The sequence below is a fragment of the Anomalospiza imberbis genome, chromosome 18 (genome assembly GCF_031753505.1).
Source record: "Anomalospiza imberbis isolate Cuckoo-Finch-1a 21T00152 chromosome 18, ASM3175350v1, whole genome shotgun sequence".
NCBI classification, from domain to species: domain Eukaryota; kingdom Metazoa; phylum Chordata; class Aves; order Passeriformes; family Viduidae; genus Anomalospiza; species Anomalospiza imberbis.
Genome location: NC_089698.1, coordinates 1703684 through 1718701, shown reverse-complemented (window position 1 = coordinate 1718701; position 15018 = coordinate 1703684). Strand labels below are relative to the sequence as shown.

The window sequence follows — 15018 nt, the reverse complement described above, 5'->3', positions numbered from 1 at the left end:
CTCTAAGTTTCACCCAAAATCCAGTAGAGACGGTGAGGATCAAAGAGTATGTTTAAAAGGGAAGGGCTTTTTTGCTTGTTGTTAAGTAAGTCTTTATTCCTTACTTGTTTGGTTTTTCCAAGCTTGCAGTAGGATTTTATAAGAATTCTTGAAAGTTGTGGCTCATGGCAGGGACTTTCGTCAGATGGGGTCTGATGATGGAATTTTCCACATCAGGCAACAAAGCATGCTGGTCTGACCCCGCTGCACAGAGCAGTATTTTCTTGTATTTACTCATACACATTTTCTGTATGAGTAGAAGAACATTCCTTGAAGATTGGCCAGGAATAGATCTGGAATAGGCTGCCTTTGGGAGGCAGTGCTTCCTGTTGATTAATTTCACATCCCACCTTGGTGATCCAAGTGTACTTGTTGTGTATGAGAGGATGGGTGAGTAAAGATGGCAAAACAAGCTTTTTTGCCAGCAATTGATTTTGCAGTGTGAGATGCATCCGGGGCTATTATTCCATATCCATGCATAGAGAGGCAGAAATGCCCGTGGCTCAAGGCATCAGCCTTGTTCCCATCCTCCCCCAACAGGACAACTCCTTACCCTGGGCTGGAATGTGGTGATGGGACAGTGTGGGGGAGCCTGAATGTCCTTGGTGCTTGGGGTGGCACTGCAGAAATGGGGATGGTGTGGGTTTCCCTACCTGGTGTGTTTGGGGTCTTTCTTCTTGTCCCAAAGTGGGTCTCATCTCTTTGCATCTGACTGACAGAGCAGTGCTGTTGTTCCTTAGGGCTGAACACAGCTTTGTCCCTGTGTCCTGAAGGGACAAGGTGCCCTCTCCTCTTGTCCCATGCCTGATTTCCCACTCTGGCTGAGACCTGTGCTTGGTCCTCAAGAGGAGGGAGGGAGCACACTCAGGCTCCTTGCCATGAGACCCAAGTTTACCAGAACAAGGGTGCTGAGGTTGGCAGAGGACAGTCTCTACTTAACTGGCATGACATTTGTCATCCGTCAGATGTTGACTTTTATGCTCAGGCAGATGTTGAGGCCAGCAGATAAATATGCTGCCTGAGAAGTTATCTAAATAAATTTTCCAGATCAAGACACTGCGCAGAAGAGCCAAGAATAATTAATCTCAGAGTGCCTGGGAGAAGCAGCTGTTCTCCCAACCCAGGCGGAGAAGCAGGGGTAGAAGGGGAGGTGAGGAGAGTCCCAGGTAAACTGGTACAAACAGTGCAGCTCCTGGGGGAGAATGCTGGGCTGGAGCAACCTTCGGGGCAGGAAAGCTTTTCTCCCTGATCCAGCTGGGTTAAGGGCAAGACACCCTCATCCCAGAGGAAAAAGAAAGGTTTCAAAGTGGCTTTTTAGCTTTTTGGATCAATCATTGATGGCTTGAGGTTTTTTAAATGGAAATAGTGAGTTGTCAGTCTGTGTACAGTCAAGCTTCACTTCTGCTCCTGCCACCTCCTCTTTGCTCACTGCTTCTCCCATTGCTCTCTCCTGGACTCTTGCCTCCTGCTTTTCCTTGGGAGTGTTTTTCCTGCCTACTGCTGTCTCTTTTCTCCCTGTGCTGATTCACAAGGCCAAACCTGTCAGCCTTGAAGAGTATCTGAGCTCAGGCCCCGTGTTGTGCCTCTCTTGGCACGTTCCCCTGTGACGAGCATCCTGCTGCAGCTGGGCACTGTGGCCTCACAGCCACCCGTGGGTGCCTCAAAGGAGTGGGTCCTTCCTTGGCATCCAAGCCAAGCCCACCTCAATTAGCACAAGTGGGAAGCACCTGCATTTCCTTTAGTCCCAGTGGGAGCTGCAGGTGTTCAGGCCCTTTTGAGAACAAGCAACTTTTGAAATGTGTGCAGAAGCGTTGGATTTGATGTGTTTTTTAAGTGCTGGCATTTGAGATTTCTGATCCTGCTGCTGTGTGTTTGTCAGTAGAAATAAGTATAGATGGAACTTGGATGGGACCAGTTTCCCACTGAGCCCGGGGGAGTCTGGCTTGATGGATCCCAGCTCCCTGTGTCACTCACTGAAGGCTTGTTAATTCTGAGAACCAGTCTGGAGCAAAGCCCTGGACTAATATTTGCCTGCCTCCCTTTCAAGATTCAACACCTAGAGTCATGGTAGTAGATTCCTGGCAGTTGCTTCTGATAGATATTTGAAATGCTGATGTTCCAGAAGAGTTCTGATCCAAAGTGCTCATCCTGCAGCTGGAAGTTTTACCTCATCAATTCAATAATTGTCAGATCATTATGAAAACCATCACTTTTTACAATTTTTGCCTTATTTATTTAACACTTGCTCTAGATTTGCACTTCTTGCATTGTGGGTGTTTTTATTTTAAGTTCACATACTACAGTGCAGTTCCTATCTAACTACAATGCAGTTTCCTCTGAAGGAAAATACAGGACCAATTTTAATGACAGTGTACAATTGTACTGACATGTCCCAAAGCCTGGGGAAACCTGTCCATTAAAAAATAATGGAGTAGGAAGTCCTGGCATAAAGTAAAGCCTTGAGTGAAATTCCACAGCTTCATGGACTGTTAATTCTTTATTAGGTTTTCCTAAGACTGAGATAAAAGGCATTTTATCTTTTTTAAGGTTTGCATTAGCATGTCATTGAGTTTTATAGATACATTGATCTTCATTTGGCTAATCGAGAAAGGGTAATAGAAATGTGTGTCAAGTGCCAGAGCAAAGATAACTCTGTAACACTTCAAATTTTTGTGTTATTTTTATTTATTGAGTTTTCTTCAGATACAGAACTGTGGTCATTGTCAAGTTGTGAAACTCCTCTCAATGTATATTTTTATTGGCTGTCCTGTCTAATTTTCTTTCTTTTCCTTTTTTTAAAATCTGCCTTTGCTTTTAAGTTAATTTGGCAGCGAAGTTGATGTGTGATCACTAAAAACTAACAGAGACAATTGACAAGATTTTTAAAAAGACTGTTGTGTCTGATGGATTCTTGCCTCTCTTGGCTGGGAGTCCTTTTTACTGTGTTCCAATCTGAGATGGAGCAGTGAAGTGTATCTTTGGATTCAGAGACTAAAGCTGAATCTCACTGATGTCAATATTTTTTTTTTGCTGCTGACCACGAACAAAGATTAATGTCTTTATCTCCTTCCCCTAACAGTGAAATCTGGGCTTGGTGGAAGTTGTAGGGACTTGGAATCCAGTCAGGGGCTTCTCTCTGCTCTTTTTTGGGTCAGCAGCCCTCGGTAATCGTCAGTGCCTCGCTTGGCTCGGGAGGCTGCATCTTCTCCGGGTGTTTAATTGTGCCTGTCTCCAGATAAACACATCCTCACACCAGGCTCACTGTGTGCATTTAATAAGGAAGTCTCTATGGATAAAACTTTATTAACAGCTGCCATTATTAATGAAGATTGTGCAGTGGTCGGTGTATTAGCTCTGTGTATGAAGAGGGAAATGAAATGAAAACTTATTTTTTGCCTTCTCTGTGTTGAAACTGTCCATCCTCCATCAGTTCTGCTTGTGCATAAGGGAGGGCCAGGGAGAAGCTTTGGATTGTTGTGGTTGTCTGCAGCTGGAGTGGGCTCAGCCCCAGCTTCGGTGCTTGTTCCCAGCCTCATCACATCTCAAGGCACCTTGACAAGCAGGCAATGAGTGGAGCTCTGAATCAAATCCCCTGAGCAGCCCTGCGGGATGATCACCTTCCCTGCTCGTCAGCTCTCCGGGGGGGAATCTTCCCCTCCTGCCGTTGAAAGGTCTGCAAGGACTTCACTGACAGGGAACGGGCACAGGTTGGGTGGTCTCAGAGATGGTCCCCTTCGTGTCCAGGGTTAATTCCATCCTTTCCTTGCCAACCGCTCTTGCCAAGCCGAAGCATCAGAGCAGCTCAGATCTTACATCTCATCCTCAGCTCCCAGTCCTGCAGCCTCCAGCAAATGCTTATTTTAGCACCAGCTGGCTCTGATCCCTTTGAACTCTCTGATATGAGATTAAATGTTAATTTATTACATATCATTATAGGATTATATGTTATCTCTAGGATAATGGAATCCAAATGTTAGAATAGCATGTTTGAGATTTAGTGCTTGTACACATTTCCCTCCACTCAGGAAACAAGAATAGCTAAAGGCAGAAGACTGCACAAGAGGTGAATTAATCTGTCTGATCACAGCTAGCCGAGAGCTCAGGCTCTGCAAGAGTAAAACCAGAGGTTCATAATCTTTTTGCAGAGTTCAGAAGCAGAGGAGAAGTTGACTGAATTTTCTAAAAAATAAATAAGTATGAAGAAATTGTTATCTGCTTTGGCTGTTCCATGGGCAAAATCCCATGGATAAATTATGCAGTGTGAATTATGTGCTTGGATCTAGCTATAAATGCCAGACAAAGCAGAGTGCTGAAGTGACCTGGATGCTGAATTTCTGCAGAATTTCATTCTCTAGGCTGTGGGTAGGTGAGCAGTACTGGATGTAATAAGATCTGACTTGAACTTGAATTGACTCAAACTTGAACTGCAGTAGTGGTGTTTCCACACAGAGGTTTAGAGGTGATGCCACGAAGCAGAAGGTGAACAGGGCTCTTTTGCTGTCCCTGTCACTGCCCATGATGGCATTTTCAAATGGGCAGATGCTGCTGCTGAGCTGTGATGAGCTGCATTCTCAGCACACCCAAATGCTGCGCCCAGGCACGTTGGGCTGTGATAGTGATGTCCTGTGACTCTTATTCAATTTTATAATTCCTCTGTCATTGAGAAAAGAATTAGATCCAGCTTTTTGCCTTCTCAGGCAATCTCAGATCTGGTCTAATTTACTCCTCTTGACTCTTGGAGAGGTTGAAAATGCTGTCAGCTAATGCTCATTATCTTTTATTGCATTAATACATTGACATGAGTGAACCATACAGCAAGTATGACCTCATCCAGATTTGGGTTTTGCTCAAGAGTTTTTATTCTTTGTCTGTAAGTTAATAATTTTCTGTGAGCAAGGTAACTGTACTTGGTGCCTCGCAGCATGAAAGTCACAATAAGGTTTCACTCTCTTTACACACAAATATTTTGACAAGATCTCCTTGAACTGCCTCCTCCAGAGCTATTGGGAATTTTCATTGTGCTTAGAAAATCAAACTCGAAATTGTGAATTGGCACCAGAGAGAGAAACAAACACCCAAGAAATCCTGGGTGAGGCCCCTTCTGCTGGCCCCGAGAGGAGCCGTTCTCCACGTGTGAATGACAAGCTGCAGCCTTTGATTGCTGTAGTAAGAGAAAAGCGGTGCCAGGGGAGGCTTACTTTGTCCTTTCTGACAGCATCCGCCCTAAATTTGTAAAATATGTCAAATGTGTATTCATAAAGTAAAATAATGCATTCAAGCATGAGAAACGATGCTTTGTTCTGGTGCCGGGATGTGCTCGAGCAGGGCTGTTTCAAGAAGCAAGGGAGCAGGGGAGCAGGTCAGCAATCACACTTGGAATGCAAAGCTCTCTCACTCCGTAGCAAATTAATGGAGTTGCTTGAGGCCGTTGTCATTCCAAAAATAAAATGTTGAATTAAGTAAAGAAATCTGAGACAAAACAGAAACTTTTGTTCTGGGTATTTTGGGCAGGGGAAAAGAAACAGGCTGTCATTAGAAAGGAAGGATTCGTGTTTTCATGTGCTGTTCCTCGAGAGGCAGACATGAATTGGTAAGTGGGTGATGTCTGAACTGCAGAACCAGGCCTGTGTGCTTGCTTCTGGGGGAGTCAGAGAGCACATATTGCTCTGGGAATCTGCTTAACATAATATTGGTTAGTGGTGAGAGCAATGCTAAGTGCAGGTTGAAGCCTGGGTTCAGAGAAAAAAGGCCCAGACATCTCTGAACTAATAGTGGGGAATCTGTAAAGCCTTGGAGCTTTTATTTAAAGCAGCCAAAAGGCTGCATGCCCTCGCAGGTCTCTGTCCTGGAACTTTGTAGACTGTGCTTCAGTTTGCCAGTGGGAAAACTCCCTGGCATAGTGTGGCAGCACACACTCGGAATGATCTCTGTGCTGTGGCTTTGCAGCATGGGGGGACAAATCTTGCTGGAGGCAGCTGCCTGCACCTCTGGAGTTCAGCAGGGAGACCTAAGCGAAAGCTGACTTCTTTCCACAGACCTGAACAGTGCAAAGGTTTAAGCAGGAATTTACACTGCTAACAGTGCCCAGAACCAGCGTGGGCAGTCAGAGATCCAGCCGGAATGGGGAGGGGGAGGAGAATTGCTCCCAGCTCAGAGCTGTGGGGCTGCTGCCCCACCTGGGATTTGCTCTGGGTGTCTCTGTTTTGTTTTACCGTGGTCCCCAGCAGGGCCAGGCGTGGCATAGACTGCTCCTGGGATTACAGTCACAGAGGGATGTGGACGTGTGCTGGTGAGACAGAGGATTTTCTCTGCATTCAAGACATATCCGTGTTCTTAATAACTTTACAGGGGGTTTACTGTAAGCTGCTTTTGTGGTTTCACGCAGCTCTTTGGGCCCATCAGTTTGGAGCTCATTGCCTCCAAGAGCTTTGAATCAACAGGATGGAGAATCCAAGTGAAAGCCCACTGTTCTGGGGAAAGGCTTTGGGCCAACCTTCCTCCTTTCTGACACTGCATCTGGAGAATCAGCATTTTAATATCCTGTAATTTTCAGCTCATGCAAGGAATTTTCCAATATCTCCAAAGAGAGATGCTTACATGGGGAGAATCGTGAGTGCCCTGTGTGGCCCGTGGGTGCAGGAATGTAGGAAGTTTGTGGTATGTAGCACTTCTAGTTCCTTTCCTTCATTTTGGGTTTAGGTGCAGTACTCAAGACCACTGACTACAGTCACAAGCTGGGGTTTGTAAAGAGAAGCACAGCCAAACCAGGGGAGAAATTATTGCTTATAGGAAAAATGGAAAATCCTGAAGCAGATTTAGGGAAGGATCCCTTTGAAATAACATGTGCTCCTTAAAACACAGGAATGCAAGAAATGCATTCAGCACTGTGTTTCTTTGCTTTCTTTTAATGCTGAACTCAATCTGGGAGTAATGGCAACCTGCCTTAGTGATTTGGGGAGCAAAATAGGCTTCCTGGAAACTTGGGAAGAGGAGTTGAGAGGAACTTTGAGGTTCCTGGAAGGCAGCTGTGCCATGGAGTTGTGGGATGCTCTTTATACCCCTTGTTCCCTGCCCATCCTTTTGGGGTGCCATTTGCTGGGGAGTGAGGGCATTTACCCCAGTCCTTTCCTGCTGTGCCAGGGAGGAACTTTGTGAGAAATGGGGATGCACTTTGCTGCCCAACTGTGGCTGTTTAGATCAATATCTGCAGCCAGAGAGTGATTTTAATAAAAGGACTCTCTCTCAGCTTTGCTATCTCCATGACAGATAGACCCCAGCTAACATAAATCCTGGCCTTTCTCCTGTCAGTCTCTTGCCTTTGTGTGACGTGTAGGTGTTTTGACACAGAATACAAATATTTCACAGTTGGCTAATGGTTTAGAGCATATATTTAAAAGATTTACTTTTGCAATCACCCGGTGCCTTTAGTGAATGTGTTTGGCTTGTAAAGCCTCTCTGTTATTTGGAGAACATATCCACACACTCCCAAACATGTATTCATTTTCTGTTGTTTATGAAATATCTCTGAGGGAAAATGAGTTTTGCTTTGGATAATGGTAGGGAGCCCTCTCCTAACCTTCATTTTAGCAATGAGAACCTCCAGTGGCCGTGACAAACCTTATTCATCAGGTGCCAGGAGGGATGCACAGGGGTTGTCAATGCTGGCAGCTGCATTAGCAGCTGTTTCTCCTCTCCAGGTAACCAAAACAAAACCCCTGCATGGTTAATCAGGCGTTTTTTAAACTTCAGGTTAACTTGCACTGTCCTTCAGTTCTTTCAGCTGATGAATTTGTGACCTTTAGCCTCCAATTGTAAGTGGCAGGACAATTCCCTGTTGCTGTTGTGTAAGAGATGCAGAGAAACTTGCCAAGAGCAGCCTGTGACTTTTAACCACTGTATTAACAGCCCTGATTGAAACTAAAATGGCAAGTTAGTCCAGTGATCAGCCCAGCAGAGCAACCTGAGCCATTGCCACAGCCACAATAAATGAGAAAACTCCTGGGGGGTTTCCTTTCTTCAGCATCCTCCCTCCTCTGAGGTGTGGGCAGCCAGAGCAGCTTTGTTGGTGTCTGCTCCAAGGTGGCCTTGGCTGTGCTGATGTGAAATGGAGAGAGAAATTCTGTTCTCCAGCTCTGGAACAGGCTCGCAGGGAGGGCTGAGGAGGAGGAGGAGGAGGAGGCACAGGAGCCTCACTGCTGGGGCTGCACGTGTGCCCTGCTTAGGATAAAAGCATGCTCTGTTTTGATGAACAAGCTGGGCCTCCTCCTTCCCAGTAATAACACGGTTAACAATCATCTTCCCAGACAACACAAATAATGAGGTAGTGGCTTAACAAGGCAGTTCCTCAACCCTTTATAAGTGGAGCCTGGCTTCCTTGGAAAAGGATAAATCTCCAATCTGCTGGGTGCAGCGCTGCTCTAAGGGGTTTTATTTTCAGCTAAGTAGAAAGTCAGGGTAAACCTTGCATATTTCTCTGATGCATTTACCTCACCCTATTTTGTTTTGCTGGAATGTCCTTGTTTCGTGTTGTGGCCTCTTGTTTTGCAGTTGCTTTAGGGTCACCTGTGGCATGTTGCAGGTGAGGGAAAGCAAATGAAGAGTGACTGTACCAGATCAGGGCCCAGCAGCCCCTTTCCAACAGCACCCAAAGGCAGGTGCCTGGGAGGAAAGAGCAAGATCCAGCAGTCACAGACAGTGCTTCCCCTAAATGTGCTCTCTGCAGCCTAGGGCAGAGCTCCTGCCTTTGCCCAAGCCTGATTTAGGGAGCAGAGGGAGCAGCATTCCCTCTGGAGTCCAACACTTCACGTTTTCCTTGCCAGCCTAATGGCAATTTTAAGCCTTTTTGTTTTTCTCCACTTTCCCAAACTTTTGCTGATAGAGAACCCTGAATTAATCTTCAGGCCTTTTGGGTATTGGATTACATTCTGTCCCAGTCCTTTCTGTGACAGCAGTGCTGGAACTGGCATGGGATGCTAATCCTTCTGTACCTATTCACTCAGTCATAGAGGAAAATGCATGAAAGCAAATTGCTAGTCCAAGCTAAATTTAGATTTATTCAGTTGGAGTTAATTATAATCTTTATTTAGTCCCAAGCGATGCCTTCTTATCATACACTTATTATAGCTGAGAAAATTAATTTTTATTCTACCATAAAGGTGAATGTAATAATCTGGGTTCAGGGAAGGGATTACTTTAATAAGATTTATAGGCAGCCTTTCAGACAGCACGGTTTTATTACTATCTGTAGGTGGCCTTGCTGCACATATGTCTTTCAGTATGGGTGACTGTGCAAAATGCAGACAAGCTAAAAACTCTAGAAAGCACCAGCTCAGAAACTTCACCATCCAACTTAATCTGCTGGCAGTGGCAAGCAGGCAAAGCACTTGCCTTGCTTTGGAACACAATAACGCAATTTATGGCTCAATGTGTGGCCTGATCAGGGGTTTCATTCCTATGCATGGTTTAATTTTGCACTTAAAAATGTATTTGAGTAGACAAAAGATTTATGAGGCCAGAGATGTGCTTTAAAGCTTTTTGGAAGCAGAGTGCTGGGTAAACACAGGCATGCGGTTTCTCTGTTACTCCAGCCCATAAAACCAGGTGCCTTAGTCGTGTTTCCCGCTGTACAAGGTTCAGAGGAAGCAATAAAAGCCTCTAAGACGTTTGGGAGGAGAAGCTTTAGTGAGGAGGGAGCCAGGAGCTCTGAGGTGGCAGGACTGCTCTGCCCCTGGGCACTGAGCCTGCCACACCCAGCTCTGCTCTGGCCACCTTCAGTGCTGGGGTTACTGGGTGGAAATGGGCTCCTGCCAGGACTGACCTCTCACCCTGCAGGTGTCAGTGTCGAGGAGAGGGTGAGTGAATTCTGGACATTCCCTGATCTGCTGAAAGGGAGGCTGGAGTTTTGACACCCTTCTGGAATGAGTGCAGCTGCAGAGGAGTCTGGGCAGCAGAAGTTTGACTCAGACGTTTGGAGATAAGGACGTGAGACATTGTCCCAAGCCAACAAAAGTTAATTAACCTCTCCAGTTTTAGATGTTTGGATTAAGTTGATTTTTTAAAAAAATTGCATCTTTTTTCTTGTCTTTCCAAACAAGCTGCTGGTCCAGCAGTGTTTTGCAAAGCAAATCTCTGTCTCCACAAATGTGTAATCAAGATTGAATGGAAGGACTGTGAATTGGCAAGCCCTACATCAAGTTCTATCCTTACATCAAATTAGGATAAGAAGAGAGAATGAGAAAAGTTTTAAGGATTTTATCATCCTTTCTCACACTATTATTTTTTTATATCTTGACAGCTTCTGGTCTGACTTTAATGTTAAAAATGTACTGGGAGAACTTCTTAACTCTTTCTTGCTGTATCATTGTACTTTCAAATTACTCTGTTAAGCTGGAAACACTAATTGTCATTATGGCTCTTCTGTGCAGTGGGGTTCACTGGATAACAAAGTCAGGCAGCAAAGGCGTGAGGCTTGTTTGTGAATTGTGATGGAATTTTTCCTACTTTAGCTGGGTGATGGAATTTTACCCCTCAGGGTGACTGTGGAGGGTTCTCCTCATTTTCCTTATGAATGTAAAACTGAGGAGATGAGTCACAGGATGGGCTCTGAATGTAGGAAGTAAACAGTGACATCCTCCTTTCCTGGCTACTTCATTGCATTTTGAGTGAGTCAGGGAGAGCACGAGGGGGGTGTTCATCCCCAAATCCTCACACAGCCCGGGCTTAGCCTACTCAGAGTGCTCAGATGATGAATAAACTTGTAGTAGACTTCCACACTGTAATCATCCTCCTCCTTTTCCTCCTGCCAGCCCCAGGAGTCAGAGTTTTCCCAGCTGGTGCCAGGACAAATCACCTTGGGCAACCTCTCACGGCTGGGGTCTCTGAACAGCATCCCTTGGCAACATGAGAGAAAGTGACCTACACAGCTGGTCCAGAATGAATTCTTTTCCTATAATTTATGAGTTCCAGAATAGCTTTCCTTGTGTAGACACCTTATTCTGGGGTACAGTGTGTTTTTATTCAAGGCCAATGCCTGCAGTCCCAGAACAAAATAATTCTTATGAACAGAGCCATTTTTATAGTGGAATAATGTACATGTGTAGTTTGATCTTTATGGTGTTTCAGAGAGGGCTGGTGGGAGGGGCTGGTGATTTTTCTCATGTACAGACAAGCCATTGATTGCCTCTATGAGTCATGGATAGCATCATAGCACTTACTGGCACCACATTACTTGAAATGATTCCTCTTTTACAAAGAGGAGTGTCTGTATGAGCTCGCTCTACAGTTCTGATGATGCTACAGGAAAGATGAATTTTAACATTTTCACAGTTTTTCCACAGGTGCAGGATTGGCTTGTGTTTGTTTTCAGAGAAAAAGGATATTGAAAGAGTTGCAATTTTAAACAGTTGTTGTTCCTTGCACCTTCAGCTTCAGAATTACTGATGGCTTATGGAAGACTTGGCTCCTGTTAAATAGTTTGCTAAAACAGAGAGAAGATTTAGATGAGAAATTTGGATTTATGTTCCATCAGGAGCTATTTTCCTTTTTAGCTACAAAATAATGGTTTTAAAAGACTTTCCTCTTACTACATCTTAAAATAGATGCATTGTTTCTAACACTGACCTGCCACTGCCACCACTACCTTCCAGCAGGATACTTGTTTTATTTCTTATTAAAAAGTAGGAAATCTAAGAAATTCAGTGAAAGATTCAATGAAATCTTGAGTTCCATGAATGGCAGATTTTTGTTGCACAGTCTGTCCTGCAGCTGTGGCTTTGCTTCTCTTTTAGTCCTGTGCTGCTTTTTGTGGTGGCAGTCCAGGGACAAGTGAGATTAAAACCAAAAATGGTGGATAATTTTATGGTTAGATAAAAAATGATCAAGGGAACAGAACAGAAGCTTTGTTTGAGGCCTGAGCTGGGCAGGGTAAGGACCAGGCAGGGACATCTCTGATGCTCAGCACTGTGTGCTCTGTCTGTGCCTGCTGCTTTCCTCCCTCTCTGTGCCTCAGAAACATCACACGGGTATTTTCTTTCCATCTGTACTCTGAGTTTGCAGGATGAGCTGGGCTATGAGGATAGTGCTCAACTCTGGAGGGAAGGATTTTAAGCATAAAATTGCAGTGATGATGTTTTAAAAGCTGACCTGTTGCTGTAGGGGTCAGTAGTTCCTTAATCCAAATAAGTGTCTTAAAAGGGGCAAAGCACTTGCAGAGAATCTGTTACAAGGGAAAAGTTTTTCCAAAATTCCAACTAAATATCTCAATTCACATCCAACAGTGTGTTATTTCCACACATCTCCCCTCAACACCCCCGGTGCCCCAGCAGTCTAAGCAAACCTGACTGCTCTGTCTGAGAAAGCACTGGGCTCTGGGGAAGCTCATTTGGTCCCCATTTACATTTCCTCAGCTCTTGCTCTCTTTTGGTACCTAATTAGAATTAACCCAGGTTCTGATCTAATGTCCTGCCCTCTCTGATCTTGCTGGAGTGCTTATTAAAGGAGCAGGTGATTTTTTCATGGCATTATTGCACACCAGAAAGCTCCAAATGTGTCTGGTTTCTGATTGTTGCTGTAAGGAGATTGATGCTGTGGTGCTGATGTGCTGAATTAAAAAGGTGGGGTGTTGGCCTGCCACTGTATGGAGTATTTATTTTTAGATCTTCCTACAGCATCATAAAATGCTGCTAAATTCAGAGATCATATTTTGTTGCAGGCTGGTTCTAGGACAAAGCCCAGCCCTGTCTACTGATGTTTATGGCTTCCCATATAAGCCTTCAGACAAAATTTGTATCTCATTTTGTTTGAGTTACAGCGGGATGATATCCCAGTCCTCGTGCCAGTTCTGAGCAGAGGCACTGAAAAGTTGCCACTGTAATGAAATGGAGGAAAGGGAAAAACATCCCTTTTAAACTTCCTGTAAATCACTGCTTGAGAGAGATAAAATATCTGCATAAAACGTGTGTGGGAGTCCTGTAATGTAAACACAAATGCATTTAAGCCTTGTCTTGTTTTTGGTTTGTAACTACGTCAGTGTTTAAATCTCCTCTGCAGCCTGGTGTGCCTTGGGAGGAGATTTTAGCGCTTGCTCCAGAAATCAGAGGGTACTCTGGCTCCTTGCTTATCTGCTTGGTTGCTTATCTGTACGGCTGTAAAGTTTTTAGCTTAAATGCAACTTCTCAAAAGTATTGCCTTCAAATGTAGTTCAATTTATTTACAATTAATCCAGAAAGGGATTTGTCTGCATTTGAATTTTTAGCAAAGAAAAAATACCCTTCCTTCTCTTCTGCCTCAGCTTTCCCAGGATCAAAGTTTACTTTCTGCTCCTGAGTTGGGAAGTTGCATGATGGCAGAACGTGTCAAAGTGCCCTATAATAATAATAATAATAATAATAATGGTTAATAAACCACAGAGCAGAAATGGGGCTGCTAAAACGTCCCTTGGTGACTTTCTGCCTGGGGAGGGAGAGCACCCACTGCCCGTCATCCACATGGGGATGGAAGATGTGCCAGGGAAGGACCAAGGTCAATTTTCCTGACTAGAAAATTGGATGTCCCATGTGTGATGCCTCTGCCAGTTTCTCATCATCTGGATTTCTGCATATCACCGTGGGCTGTGCTGGTGTGTTCCAGAGCTGGGCTGATGTTTATGATGGGAGCAAGGCAGGGGACACCTGGCTGGGGCTGCATTTGCCTGTGAAGCTGAGAGGAAACCCTGACCTGATCCCCAGGTGCAGTGGTGAGACAGGAGATCGTTGGCAGAGTGTTTCCTGCTGAGAATTTTTTTTTTTTTGCTGCTTTTGTATATTTTTGCATGTTTATTCATTCCCACAAAGAATATTCCAATGGCTGAAAAACCTCCTTGACACAAGTAAATATACAGGAAAAGTAAAGGCAAAAGTGGTGAAATGAGAGGCTTTTAAACAAGTGTAGACAATATCAAGCTATTGAAAAACAAATGACCAGAATTTCAACTGAGAACAAGAGTGGAGCAAAGTCAAATGGATGGGATTTGCCCTAGAATCTGTCTTTGATAAATGTAGGCTTTAAAAATACACAACCTGAAAAACATAGCTTAAATATTAGAGCTTTTATCTCTGCTAAGTCGTGGCTGCAAGTATCTGAGTCATCTGGCTTGAGCAGGTGTAATGGTTTGTGTGTTGTGTATCTGCTCTGCCCAGCCCTGACAAACAGTGAAATCACCACTCAGCTTCAGAGAGACAATGAGAGCTTTGACCTTAGGCTCTGTCATTGTGCCTTTGTTATCTCTGTGCATTATGGAACTGCTGCATTTTAATTCCTGGGTTTCTGTTTGTTTCCTCTGAGGCAGTCCCAGGAGCTCGGATTCACCGGCTTTTTGTTGGAGCCTAGGAATTGTTAGTTTGAAAGAGCCACTGTTTCTGGTAGGATCACAGCCCAGAGTGAATATATCTCACTATTAATTAGAGATCAGCCCAAACCAAAGATGTCTGTTTGATCCCTCCCTCCCTCTGGAATCTTTTCTTTCCTGGGAAAAATTGCTCAGCGCTGGCTGGAGGATTGACCATTGTGTTGTAGAGAAACTTTTGTGGTTTCCAAATGTGTTTTATTCTCCTCAGGAATTAAACCAAAAAATCCTTCTAAGTGTCTGAGAACCTTCTGTGTGTAAAGGATTTCTCCTTCTCTCAAGTTCACTCTTGCCTCTAAATCCATCCCACTGAGACCTCTATCAAACCCATATATTTTATTGTGAAAAGTTTTGGTTTCAAGAACATGAAGCTTTTATCAGGTTCTCACTAAATTCCAAGCTGCTGACCTGGCAGAATGGATTGGGAGTGATGCAGATGTTCAACCCCCATTGCTTTGTGTGTTAGTGATGGTAGATTACAGGAAATTTTCAGTTTTTACTGCTTAAACTGTTCTGTTTTACTGCTACTAATATTCAATATGCCAGTTTCTTAGGCACATTGAAACAAGGGTGAGGAGAAGTTGAAAGTTTGAGCTGAT

General features: G+C 44.3%; 1 protein-coding gene across 1 annotated transcript in view; it reads left to right on the top strand.

Moving 5' to 3' along the window:
• The window catches only part of LOC137484493 (transmembrane protein 132B-like), a 229991-nt gene that overhangs the window by 46389 nt on the left and 168584 nt on the right, over positions 1 to 15018 (top strand). The gene's annotated exons all lie outside the window — the stretch shown is intronic.